Here is a 12,736-nt window from a genome sequence, read left to right on the forward strand (position 1 = left end):
CAAAATATGTGTGGAGGTCAACAGGGAAAGGAAGGTGATGTAGGAAAATTAAAAGCTACCCTTGAATTCATGAAGAGGACTGAAAAGAAGAGAGATTATTAATCCAGGAAAGACCATGTAGATCCATCTTTGCCTATATAGGAATTGAAGGTACTATATACTATGTTTATATTTCATGTTATTAAATTTCTTAATATGATCTTGTCAAAATTTATTGTATGTTTTAAAAAAAAACACACACACAAAAACTCAAGTTAAAAAAAATGGTGAGCATCACTTCACGCCTGCCAGAATGGCTACTATCAATAAAGGACCAAACTAGTGCTGTTTGGATGTGGAGAAAAGAGAACTCTACTACACTGCTGGTGGGAATGCTGATTTGGTTGAATAGGTTAAGGAGCAGACTAAGGAAGTGTACTTTCACTTTTGTTTGAATGCTGTCAAAAAGCAGTGGCTATTCAATGATTGGGTATCTCAAAAAATCTAGATAACCACAAAGATAAAACTATAAAAGGTAAAGAAGCAGTAGTTATATATTATGGCTAAGGAATGGAGTGTTTGGAGTTTTGCAGGTAGCACAGTGACTTCATTTTTTTGCCTTTTCTAAGAAAAAATTATTAAGGGGTTGTATTTTGTCTCATTCTATCATGGTTTCTGAGTAACCTTGTCTAAGATTAGTCTTCTCAGAAATTGCTTGTGTTTAACAGGAGAATAATTTAGCTTTGCTGTGAGTTCCAGGCCAGCTTTCAAATGTCAGGGGGCTGTCTTTTCATCCGCCACCCCCAGGGGCTTGGAATGAACTTCTTAAATAGTCTGAAAGCTCTCTGTGAACAGCCCCCTACCAACTCTCCACTGAGATCTAGAACCACAATCAAGCTTTCATCCCACTCTGACATGGGGAACTTTTCTCAGTCCCTGGTAAACACCGTGCTTCCTTCCACCCCAGCCTTACCCTGTGCTATTCCAACTCCACCTTCTCAAATTAATTCCTGGGGAGTAGGAACTAACATTATACTAGTATATCAAGCATGATGCATGGTACACAGTAAATACTTAGTAAATATGTATTGAATAAATAAATGAGTGAATGAACAAATAAATGAATTCATATTTGTGTGACCCAAGATTATGTTCTATCAAGTACCAGAGGCTGTTTCTCATCATCCCATTAAAGGTGTGTGGAGCCTTGTCTCAGTATTCCTCCTCTTAAGAGTTTGCTGGACCTTGGGAAGGAAGCAGAGACTGACCCAGTCTCCAAGCCAACTTATTCACAAGGGCAAAGGAAATTCAAAGAGAGTGAATGAGTGAGAAAAATTAAAAAGGTATGCTCTGACTATACAGAAGACATGGTTCCTAAGTATGACCAACAATAAGGAAGGAGATATGCAATAAATATTATAACTTATTCTTTTATTTATTTCCCTTTGGATGTAACAATGTTTTATTCTTTTTTCGAATGAATTTCATGGAAATATATTTGTACAAATTTATAGGCAACATTTAATGATTCCTTTATGGTTTCTGATTATAAAAGGAATATAAGCTCATTACAGAACATTCAGAGGAAAATGGAAAATGCAGAAAAATTAAATGTGAAATTACCATATGATATGCAGCATTACTGTCAATTTTGGGGTATGTTTTCTTTTAAGATGTATAAAGATGAATTTAAGTTAAATTTATACTGTTCATAAAATTCTACTTCATGGTGTTTTTTTTCTCTCATATTTTTATTACCCTTGATGCTATCTCATGTGAAAGCAGTTGTGCCATTAAATAGTCTTTGAAAACATGAGTTTAACAATCACTTAATATTTCATCTTGGGACTTACTATATTAGGTATCTGCTGTTGCATAACAATTTACTCTAGAACTTGAGACAAGTATCTATTATGTCCCAGCATTTCTGACTGTCAGGAATTCGGCGGGCCTCGCTGGGAGGTTCTGGCCCAGGGTGTCTCTTGAGGTTGCAGTCAAGCTGTGACCAGGGCTGTGCAGCTGCAGGAGAATTGACTTGGCCCAGAGGATTCAGTTGAAGCTCACTCACCTGGTTATTGTCTGGAGAGCTCATGGACTTCCCCATAAAGCTGCTCCCACATAGCTTCTCCCTGAGGGGGTGATAGGGGAGCAGGGGAAAAAGAGAAAGAGAGCAAGAGAGAGATTGGTTGATTATACTGCCTTTTATGACCTAGTCTTCTGGTCATATACCATCACTTCCACCCTGTTATTCATTAGAAACAAGTCACTAATGCCAACCCATACTCAAGGGGAGGACATTATACAGATGAGTGAACACCAGGAGGCAGTGGTCACTGAGACCATCTTGGAGTTGGCTACCACATTTACCTTAACTGCACAGAATTTGTATATAACTTTTTATATACTTATATATAAATTTTATCTACTGGATATTTAGGCTTATTTTATTTTTGCCCCTTAAATAGTAGTTATTTTTTTACTTAAAAGTATGTATTAATGCCTTCATTGTACTAAATTCTGGGGTTAAAATCATAATACAAAAATCTTCCCTGTCAAAACCTATGATTATTTAAGACAGAGTCCAAAAATTGAGAATATTATTAGAACCAAAATGTTGCTAGTGAGATTTCTGGTCATTACATATGCCCAGTTGTGGGCTTGATCCCCTAACAGGGTTCCTGCAGGAGGCAGCCAATATGTTTCTCTCTCACATCCTCTCCCTACTTCTCTCTAAAAAAAAAAAAAAAAAAAAAAGGCGGGGGAGAAGCATCTTTACTTCTTTACTAATAATCCCAGAAACAGCAGCATCCCAGCATAAAATTAATAGTATTTGATATTGATATTTAATACACCATCATTTCTAAGGTAATAAGTAAAAATTTATATATTCTTGTTACTTTAATCTGCATATAGAATATTTGATTATTAGAGAAGTTGAATATATTCATGTTTAATTTTTTTATTATTTTTAAAATATATTTTATTGATTTTTTACAGAGAGGAAGGGAGAGGGATAGAGAATTAGAAATGTCGAAGAGAGAGAAACATCAGTCAGCTGCCTCCTACACACCCCCTATTGAGGATGTGCCCGCAACCAAGGTACATGCCCTTGACCGAAATTGAACCTGGGACCCATCAGTCACAAGGCCAACACTCTATCGGCCCAAACCGGTTAGGACATGTTTCATTTTTTTAATTAGCAAGTTTCTCATTGTGTCTTTAGATCTCTTCATAAGAATATTAACTTTGGATCAACTATGGTTGCTATTATTCTGTTCATAGTAAATATTTAAATTTTCACAAGATGTTTACCATGCAGACATTTTATATTTTTGTACTATTGAATCTATTGACCTTTCATTTTTTTTTTTACGCTTATTGAGTCTTCCATTATATGTTAATTTAAGGGAATCTACATTTTCTTTTATATCACACACTAGAGGCCCAGTGCACAAAATCTGTGCAAGAGTAGGCCTTCCTTCCCCTGGCTGCCAGCACTGGCTGTCCTCCAGCACCCAGCACCCTGGCTTCCCTCTGGCCACCAGGAGGCATCCGGAACCCAGCCTTCCTTCACAGACCCAGCTTCATCTGGAAGTCGTCTGGAAGGACATCTGGAAGGATGTATGACGCAATTAGCATATTACACTTTTATTATTATAGATAGCAATAAGGTTTTAATTTAAAAATTTTAGCACTGTAATATACCTGACATCTATTTTGGTAAATTATGTGCAACGAGGACCCAAATGTTTTTATTCTGAAGTAATTTGTTGAACACTGTAATTTCCCATTGGTTTCTAAGATTTCTCTCAAACCCTTTCAGATTCTTATATAAGCTGTGGCTCCCTTGTATTCCTCCCCAAATCCTCTTTCTATCCAAACATGCTGGCATAGCTCTTTAACTTAAATGCTCTTAGTTAATCCACAGAGCATTTCCATGCCGTTTTTTGTTTGTGTTTTTGTTTGTTAGTTTATTTATTTGTTTGTTTAATCTTTTCTCTTTATTTAGATTCTATATTTTAACTGGTTAGGGTCTTCCTTGGAACCTTACAGTTTGTTTGTTAATGATTTTTTTTTTCTTGTAAGATATAACATCTAAGAGAAAGCTATTGTTTCATTTTATATGTAATAAATTTACCACTACTTATAGTGGTTTTCAGTTTATTTTCTTGGGGTTTCTAGGTATATAATATTATCTGTAAATGTTTTTACCATAATAAAGTAAAAATTAAAAATTTATTTTTATTTTAAGCTTTATAATGATTACAGCTCTTATTTTTGTCGCATTACATTGATTAGAATGTCTAGAATGACTTTTAAAAGTATTAAAATTCATGGAGCGCTTATTTTATTTTAAATTTAATGTCACTATATCTAACACTTCACTTTTGAAAATTAAGTTTTAAAAGTTTGATATAAAAAATAAAACAGCAAATGCTGAAGAAAAGCAGAAATATTTTAGCATGCTCTGCATCCTAAATTCCAGTCATTGTTAGTTATTTGTTTTCTAAAAAGAGGACACATTTGACATCCACCTACTCTGCATATGAATTTTGCTTTTCTTTTTTTATCTGTTTTATTGGTTATCATGCTTTAGTTTGTCTAAGAATTACTGTTTCAGCCAATATATCCAAAATCATGTATAATAAACTTCATATGGTCAATTTAGAGCTATACAGAATTAACTGTAACTATGATGATTTGCACATTTTATACTGACCTTAAAGCATAATTTTTTTAAATATAAATAAACATCTCAAAGCCTATATTTTTTATAGCACTCACACAGTTACTGCTTTACACTGATATTTACTATTATTATATGATTAGTTACCCTCCTACCAGACAGTAAATTCTATTAGGTCAGGACTCATGCTTCTTTTCATCTATTGTCATACCTGTATTAGTATTTTATTATTGTATAACAAATTATCGCACATTTAGTGGCATGAACAACACAGACCCATTATCTTAGAATTCGGTAGGTCTGGTGTCTGACAAGGGTCACACTGGGCTAAAATCAAAGTATCGGTAAGGATTCTATTCCTCTGGGGGCTCTAAGGGTAATTGATTTATTTGCCTTTTCCAGACCTAAGTGGGTTGACGCCTTCTCACTCTGACCTTTCTTCAACCTCAATTATTTACTTTTAGAACCCTTGTGATTAGAATAAATCTAGTCACTCCAAGATAATCTCCTTATCTTAAATCAGTTGATTAGCAACCTTAACCTGTTAACCGAGCAGGACCTATAAATAAGTCAAACGTAAACAATATCGGGAACGGGTAGGACGTATGAATACGTCCTTGAAATATATGTTGCGCCCCAAGAGGGATGGTATATATTTTTTGTAATCTTTTTTTAAAATATTTTATTGATTTTTTACAGAGGGGGAGGAAAGGGGAGGGATAGAGAGTTAGAGAGAAACATCGATCAGCTGCCTCTTGCACACCCCCCCAGTGGGGATGTGCTGGCAACCAAGGTACATGCCCTTGACCGGAATCGAACCCGGGACCTTTAGGTCCGAAGGCCGACACTCTATCCACTGAGCCAAACCGGTTTCGGCTATTTTTTGTAATCTTTATCATTGTTTGTAAAATTTATAATTTTTTAATTCGACGTGTCCATTTTTTTTTTGTCAGTATTCTTTTCTTTTCTTTTTGTAATTTTGTATTTTCCTTTGTGCTTTATATATATATAAATAAACAAATATATATATATATATATATATATATATATATATATATATATATATATATCATTTATTTTCATTAAGTATAAATAAAAAAAATAATATGAAATTACATCCTCCGGGCGTGACGTACTGACACGCCCTAGTGAAAGAGTACATGCCCCTTACAAGTTGCGTCATTAAAAAGTGAACTCCCCGGTTAACACGTTAATTCCACCTGCAATTTTAATATTTCTTCTTGATATAAAGTAACATATTTATAGGTTCAAGGAATTAGGACATAAACATTTAGGGGGGGGATTATTCTATTGATTACAATGCCCATATTGACTAGCATAATTGGTACTCAATATGTATTTGTTGTATAAATGAATAATTAAATGAATGAGTACAATTTTTAAAGTCAAATATATTCTTCAAATGATCAGAAAGTTTCCCAATATTTCTCACTTTCATAAAGTTTTTAACAATGATGTCTGTTGACACTTTATTTTTAGTACATATTAAGTGTCCCACTATATTATATATTTTTCTTATAGAATATAAGAATGAGCTAATAGATTGGCTTATTAGCCCATCTTGCATTCTTATTTACTTTGGTAAGTCTGGTCAGCCATTTCTTAAAGATATTTGTACAATGATGGTACACATGCTATGTTTCATTTTAGTGTCTTGTTTATTCACTTAACATAAAAAAGATACTAATAGCTCATGTATGATAAATGTTTTATTATGTGCCCCATACTGTGATAAATTTTATATATTTACTGTTTCATACATATTCAATAATGTTTAATTTACATAAAATTTCATGATCAATTCTCAAAAGCAATTCTACGGTATTTAGTAGAATTTATTTTGTGTTCACTTTACAGATAAATAAAATAAATTTTAGAGTTACTAAGTATTTCCATATTGTTTTACCCCTGATAATGGTAGATTAAAATAACTAAATATGATCCTTATAGGATCACAGTCTATACTATTAATCATAATGTTCCATCAACTGTTACATTTTCTATGTTTTTTGTTCTGGAATAAGCCATATAGCATCATTTCTTGACTTGAAAATTTTAAAAAGTATATCTTTAAAGCCTAAATCACTTGGTCTTTCTGATACAAAATTCTATTTTAACTTTTTTGTTAGCTATTGTTTTTTCCTTGGTCAATCAGGTATCCCACAGCTTCAGGTGTCTTGTTTTTTAATAATAGTATTCAGTAAATTTTATGAGTTACTTATGGTAAAATATTTATTGGGTGTTATACTATAACTGCCTTTATGAAGTTATGTTCTGTTTCAGGAGCCAATGAATTAAAAGAACAACTACATAATTTAAAATTGTAATTAGTACTGTAAAGGAAGGGAATGAATTGAAAAAGCAACAATAAAGGGGCTAACTTAATTTAATGGAGGTCAGAAAAGTCCATATCCTTTGAGAAAATGACTTGTAAACTGAGATTAAAAAAATACGAAGGAACTAACTCCATGTAAAGAAGTTGGTCATGATTCCTATCTTCTTGGGACTTTACAATAATGGCCTGAAATTTTCTTTTGGTTGAGGAAATAAATTGACTTTATAACAATGTTCTCCCTCTTAAATCATCTGTGTTAAAAAACTCTTTCCCCTCATTTGCAATCTGTTTTCCATAGCTCCCATGAAGGTATTTCTATCTGTTTATTTTGAAATGAGTAAGTTTACCTAGATACTATTTTTAACAAGAGATAGGATGTATAAATTTTCCCTCTGCTAGTTCAGGGTTAAGTCAGTGACCTACTGTAGACATAGGCCTACAAACATATAACCAATTCAGGAAAATAATTTATTATGCTGGTTTAGATATTAGAATACATTTTGACAGAACAATTCATTATTATGTCCACAATTTCAAACATACCACATATTACAATTTGTCCTCTAGCATCATATTTTAAAAAGGAAATTCACAGAATTATATTGTATTTTGTGCAGAGAGAGGTAAACAGTGATGCTACTTTACAAGTATTCTATCAGAGCTTGGATAATAAATCTGTCTTTTTTCTCTTTTAAGTTTTTCTCTTTTTCTTTCTTTTTTTTTTTGTTTCTTACTGAGTGACTAATGAAACCAGTCACAGATAAGCACTTGATACTTAGTCATAGAGGGAGTTATTGATACAGCCAGCTTAATCAATCCAGGATGTGTACTGGACAGGTAAACCTCATTATACACAGTTACTGATAGATTAAGTTGGTTTTAAGCTATCAATATTGGCAAAGTATTGGAAGATCACAGTCAGTAAGAGGAGGAATGAAGCTGAATAATAAGCATAGAAGACCATATTTATCTCAAAAATAAAATATAAATGTCAGAATATAAATAAAATGTGTGAAAACATCTAACTATTTTGGCTAAAATCTGGAAGATTCTACTGCTATGTGACTATTCTGCTATAAGTGAATATAATTGTACTGCCTTTTGAATGTCAATTGCAAAATTTGGTAAATGTAAGGTAGTCAAAGAGATTAGCAGTTCATAAGGTAGCTAAAGATTACACAGTAGGAAAATCATTCTAAAGAAAATTATAAGCAAGGTGCAAGTAATTACATACTACTCACATCACTATTCCCTGAGTCTTTATAAAATAACTGAAATATTTCAAAGGATAACTTCATTGATTTTACATGGAATGGTTTCTTGTGATTATGACTGAATTATTTTTTTCAGAAGTAGAGGATGCTAATTACAAAATCATTCATGAAGCCCTAAAATGCCTCTCTATTCCATAAATATAGTCATATCTCTTTAACAAATTAATGGCAAAATACGAGAAGACTAGGGGCTCAGTGCACAAATTTTTGCACCTTGAAAGAAACAGTGGGCCACAAGGCTGTGGTAGGCACAGGGGCAGGTCTAGGCTCATCCTCCACACACATTCCTGCCTGGCTCCTCCCTCTGCGACCCCTTGTCCCCTGTCTGCCAGCAGCTCTGCTCCTGCCACCACCACTCCCATGCACTGATGATGCCAGCCCCGCTCGCATCTGCTGACAGCGTGGAAGGATTGGAGTTCGTGCCGGCAGCGGGTGTGAATGGGGCCTGCACTGTCAGTGGGCTGAAGTGGCAGCTGCTGCCCCATTTTCCCCTCAGGAGCAGTGAGAGGTGGAGATGTTCTCAGGAGAAATCAGGACCAGCATCTGCCACAGGTACCCAGCTCCAGGCACCTGCAGTAGGGGCAAGTGGTGGCTCTGACACCAGCTGCAGGTGCCAGTGGGGCTGGCGCTGGCAGTGGGTGCGAGTAGCTGCTCTGGCACCAACAGTGAGTATGAGTGCCAGGCAGGACCACAGCATGTGGGAGCAAAGAATTTTCAGTATTTACCAGAGGCTCACCCCAATGATAGCGACTGGTGCCCCATCTTGGTCTGGTATCCCTGCTCACCTGCTTCATCATCCCACCACAGCCAAGGTCCGCCATGTTCTACACACGCCCCTTGGTGATCAGCTCATCTCATAGCAACTGGTTGGTTGGTTGTTCCTGGTTGTTACCATCATTCCATCTATTTGCATATTAGCCTTTTATTATATAGGATATTGATTTTGCAAAGTAACCATGAAAGCCAAGGAAAAGGCAATATATACATAAAATCCACTGGTATTCTAGGGCATCCGTTTCCTCTTTTCTAAAATGAAATGGTGCCTATTTCGCAGAAATGTTATAAGCAGCTAAAATGCAAGAGTGCAGGAGAAGGCTGAAGAGAAATCTAGTCTTATTAAAAGTGCTCAAAATATGTCCACATAGTAACAAGTTCAAAATAGTCAGCCTGTTATTTAAATTCTTTTATAAAATTTTAAAACTTTTTCTCCAAAAATGGAACTCCTAATAAAAGAAAAAGGAAGCCATGGACTAAGAGAAAATATTTTCAAAACAACTATCAAACTAAACTGTGACTGGAATATAGTCAAGAGGAACCATTCCAGAGTGATGAGGGGAGTTTAACCAAGGATTGCTTCACTCACAGTGACCAATACCATGTGATGATGTTGTACTGGTAATTAGTTATTTGATATAAACTAATTAATTTTAGAAAACAAAAAAATATGAAATCCAGAGGGGGGGAAAAAGCCACTCTACCCCAGGTTGATAACTACTGTAACCACTATTTTTCCTCAAGTTAAAACAAACGCTGGGTGAAAATATTGAAGATATATTAGGGCACCCAGTAGATGAGTTCCTCACATAACGAAACACATACTGAACATCTGGCAAGGACTGCATTTTGTAGCCAGGCCACCTTAAGTGTTCAGCTATATTCTACTTGCCATTTCAAAAACTATCCCAAAAAGCAACGCTGAGAATGGGAGAGAAAAAGATCCCTGTAAAAATGTTCAAGCATGTGCCTTTACTAAAGCCAGAAGTGTTAAAACTGAAGCTGGAGTCATATAAGAAATACATGAAGCAATTTTGCTTCCCATGGTTTAAATCACTGCAGTGAGTTTTAGAAACAAATCATCTGTAAACAAAATGGGCTTTCATGGAGTTACAGGGCACTTTATCAGGGGGATAGAGCCAGAGAAATCATATTGAAGGGTAGACTTTCTCCTCACTTATTTTCCAAAGGTCTGAGAAATAAGTTGCTTTGGAGTTTCTTGAATCTTTCTTGAATCATGCTGTGCTTGATGCATTTGCTTCTCACCAAATGAGCATTTTGCAGCCACTTTTGTGTATTGACACCTGGAAACCCAACTAGCTATTCCCCAGACAAGCCCCAGGTGAACATTGTTACTGCTTTGGTTGCTATTTTGAACTAGAAAAATATTTCTCAACGTTCTGTGTTGTATAGAATATTCTTAAAACAACAGAAGATTGTCCTAGTCAGCTTGGCTTAGAGCATCAGCCTGCAGACTGAAGGGTCCCAGGTTCAAGTCTGGTCAAGGACACAAGCCTGAGATGTGAGCTCAATCCCCAGTGGGGATGTGCAGGAGGCAGCCAATCAATGATTCTCTCTCATCATTGATGTTTCTGTCTCTCTCCTTCTTCCTTCCTCTCTGAAATCAATAAAGAAATATATTAAAAAAAAAAAAAAAACAAAACCACGGATCATGGTGGATAACCACATGGCCTTGAAGTCAAGCAAGCAGACACTGTGGATGGCAGAATAACTGCCCCCCTAAAGAAGTCTGTGGTAATCCCTAGAATCTGTGATAAACCTTATTTTGCATGGCAAAGGGACATTGCAGATGTGATCAAAGTCAAGGATCTTGAAATGCGAGAGATCATTTTGGGTTATCTGCGTAGACCCCAATTTAATCATGGGAGTTCACATAGAGTAGAATATCACTGTCTTTCAAAAGATGGAAATCCTGCAATATATGACCACATGGATAAACTTTAAGGTCCTTGTTCAAAGTGAAATAAGTCAATCACAGAACACGAACGATTATTCTACTTATACGAAATATCTAAAAGAGTCAATCTCATAGAAGCAGAGAGTGGAATGGTGGTTACCAGGGCCTGAGGGGAAATTCCAGTTACACAAGATGAATATGTTCTAGAAATCTGTACACAGCATCATGCCTATAGTTAACACTAATGTATTGCATACTTAAAATTTTATTAAGAGTATATCTCATGTTAAGTGGAAGAGGAAGACAGAAAGGTGGACAAGAAAGATGGCAAATGAGAAAAATGCATGTTTTCCTGTTGTAATGTAGGGAGCACTGTGCAAAAGCCAGAGAGAGGCATATAGTAAGGAAGGAAGGCCGCCAGCTGAAAGCCAGCAAGGAAATGGAGACTTCAGTGCCACACATGTATAAATCTGAATTCTAACAACACCCAAATTTACTGGAAACATTTCCTCCCTAGAGCCTATAGAATGGAGGAATGCAGTCCTGCCCACAGGAATTGGTCTTATCCCAGTGGGATCTTAGCCTTGTTTTGGACTTCTTATCTACAGAACTGTAAGATAATGAATTTGTGTTATTTTAAACCATTAAGTTTGTGGTCATTCATTACTGTCTCAAAATAAAATGAATACAGGCTCAAACCCTCGTCTTCCACTCCTTACTCTGGTGGGCCTTGGGCAAGGTATAAAACATCTCTGAGCTTCAATCATCTCATCAATAAAATGATGATAATAACAGTACATGCCTCAGATGGTTATGAGAGTAAAATTAGAAATTACACAAAACACTTCAGTTGGCATCTAACATATAGTAAAAGCTTAATGAATATTAATTATGATGTTAATGGGTGAAATCAACATTAAAAAGCATAGATGAAAAAGCTTCAGTATGCAATAAACTTTGGGAAAAACGAATCAACTTCTTTATTGCAGCCCTTCTCAGAGAACTTAGAATGCACACGTGTTTTTGTTGTGGTTTTTAAATATGTTTTTGTTGATTTCAGAAAGAGGAAGGGAAAGGGAGAGAAAGATAGAAACATTGAATAGCTGCCTCCTCCATAGCCCTTCCTGGGGATGGATCCCACAACCTGGGCATGTGTCCTGACTGGGAATTGGACCTTGACCTCCTGATTCATGGGATGATGCTCAATCAACTTAGCCACAAGGACCAGGCACATATATTTTTGAACCTCCAAGAGGGTATATAGTCTGCAGTATTTTCCAAAAGTTTTGACTAGGAAACCATGTTACAAAGAATCATTTTGTGCCCTTAGGAACATGCTTTGAGAAAATAATGGACTAAATTTTGAGAACACACATAAAATGCAAACATTTTCTGGAAAAGGCAATATGTTACTCCACTATTTACTATTAATGTTGTTGGTATCGAAATATAAAGCTTAAAAACTTGTAAGTAATATAAGCATATAAGTAATATTTATAGTCTATGTTGACAAAAGAGCTCTGCTGGAACTTCCTTTAAAGTTAAAGGACTGGTGGTATTGACTATCAGAACATTAATCACTACTACATTAACTAAAAAAAAAAAAAAATCTGCCAGGCAAAACATCATGGGTCAAGGTGGTCTAGAGACTGCTGTGTATTCAATTCAGAAATGAATGTAGAAGAGAGATTTCACCCTAAAATTATCTAAGACTCAAAGATTCAGATGATGTCAAGAGACTTTGGAAA

The sequence above is a fragment of the Pipistrellus hanaki genome (genome assembly GCF_964339955.1).
Source record: "Pipistrellus hanaki genome assembly, chromosome: 12".
Taxonomy (NCBI): domain Eukaryota; kingdom Metazoa; phylum Chordata; class Mammalia; order Chiroptera; family Vespertilionidae; genus Pipistrellus; species Pipistrellus hanaki.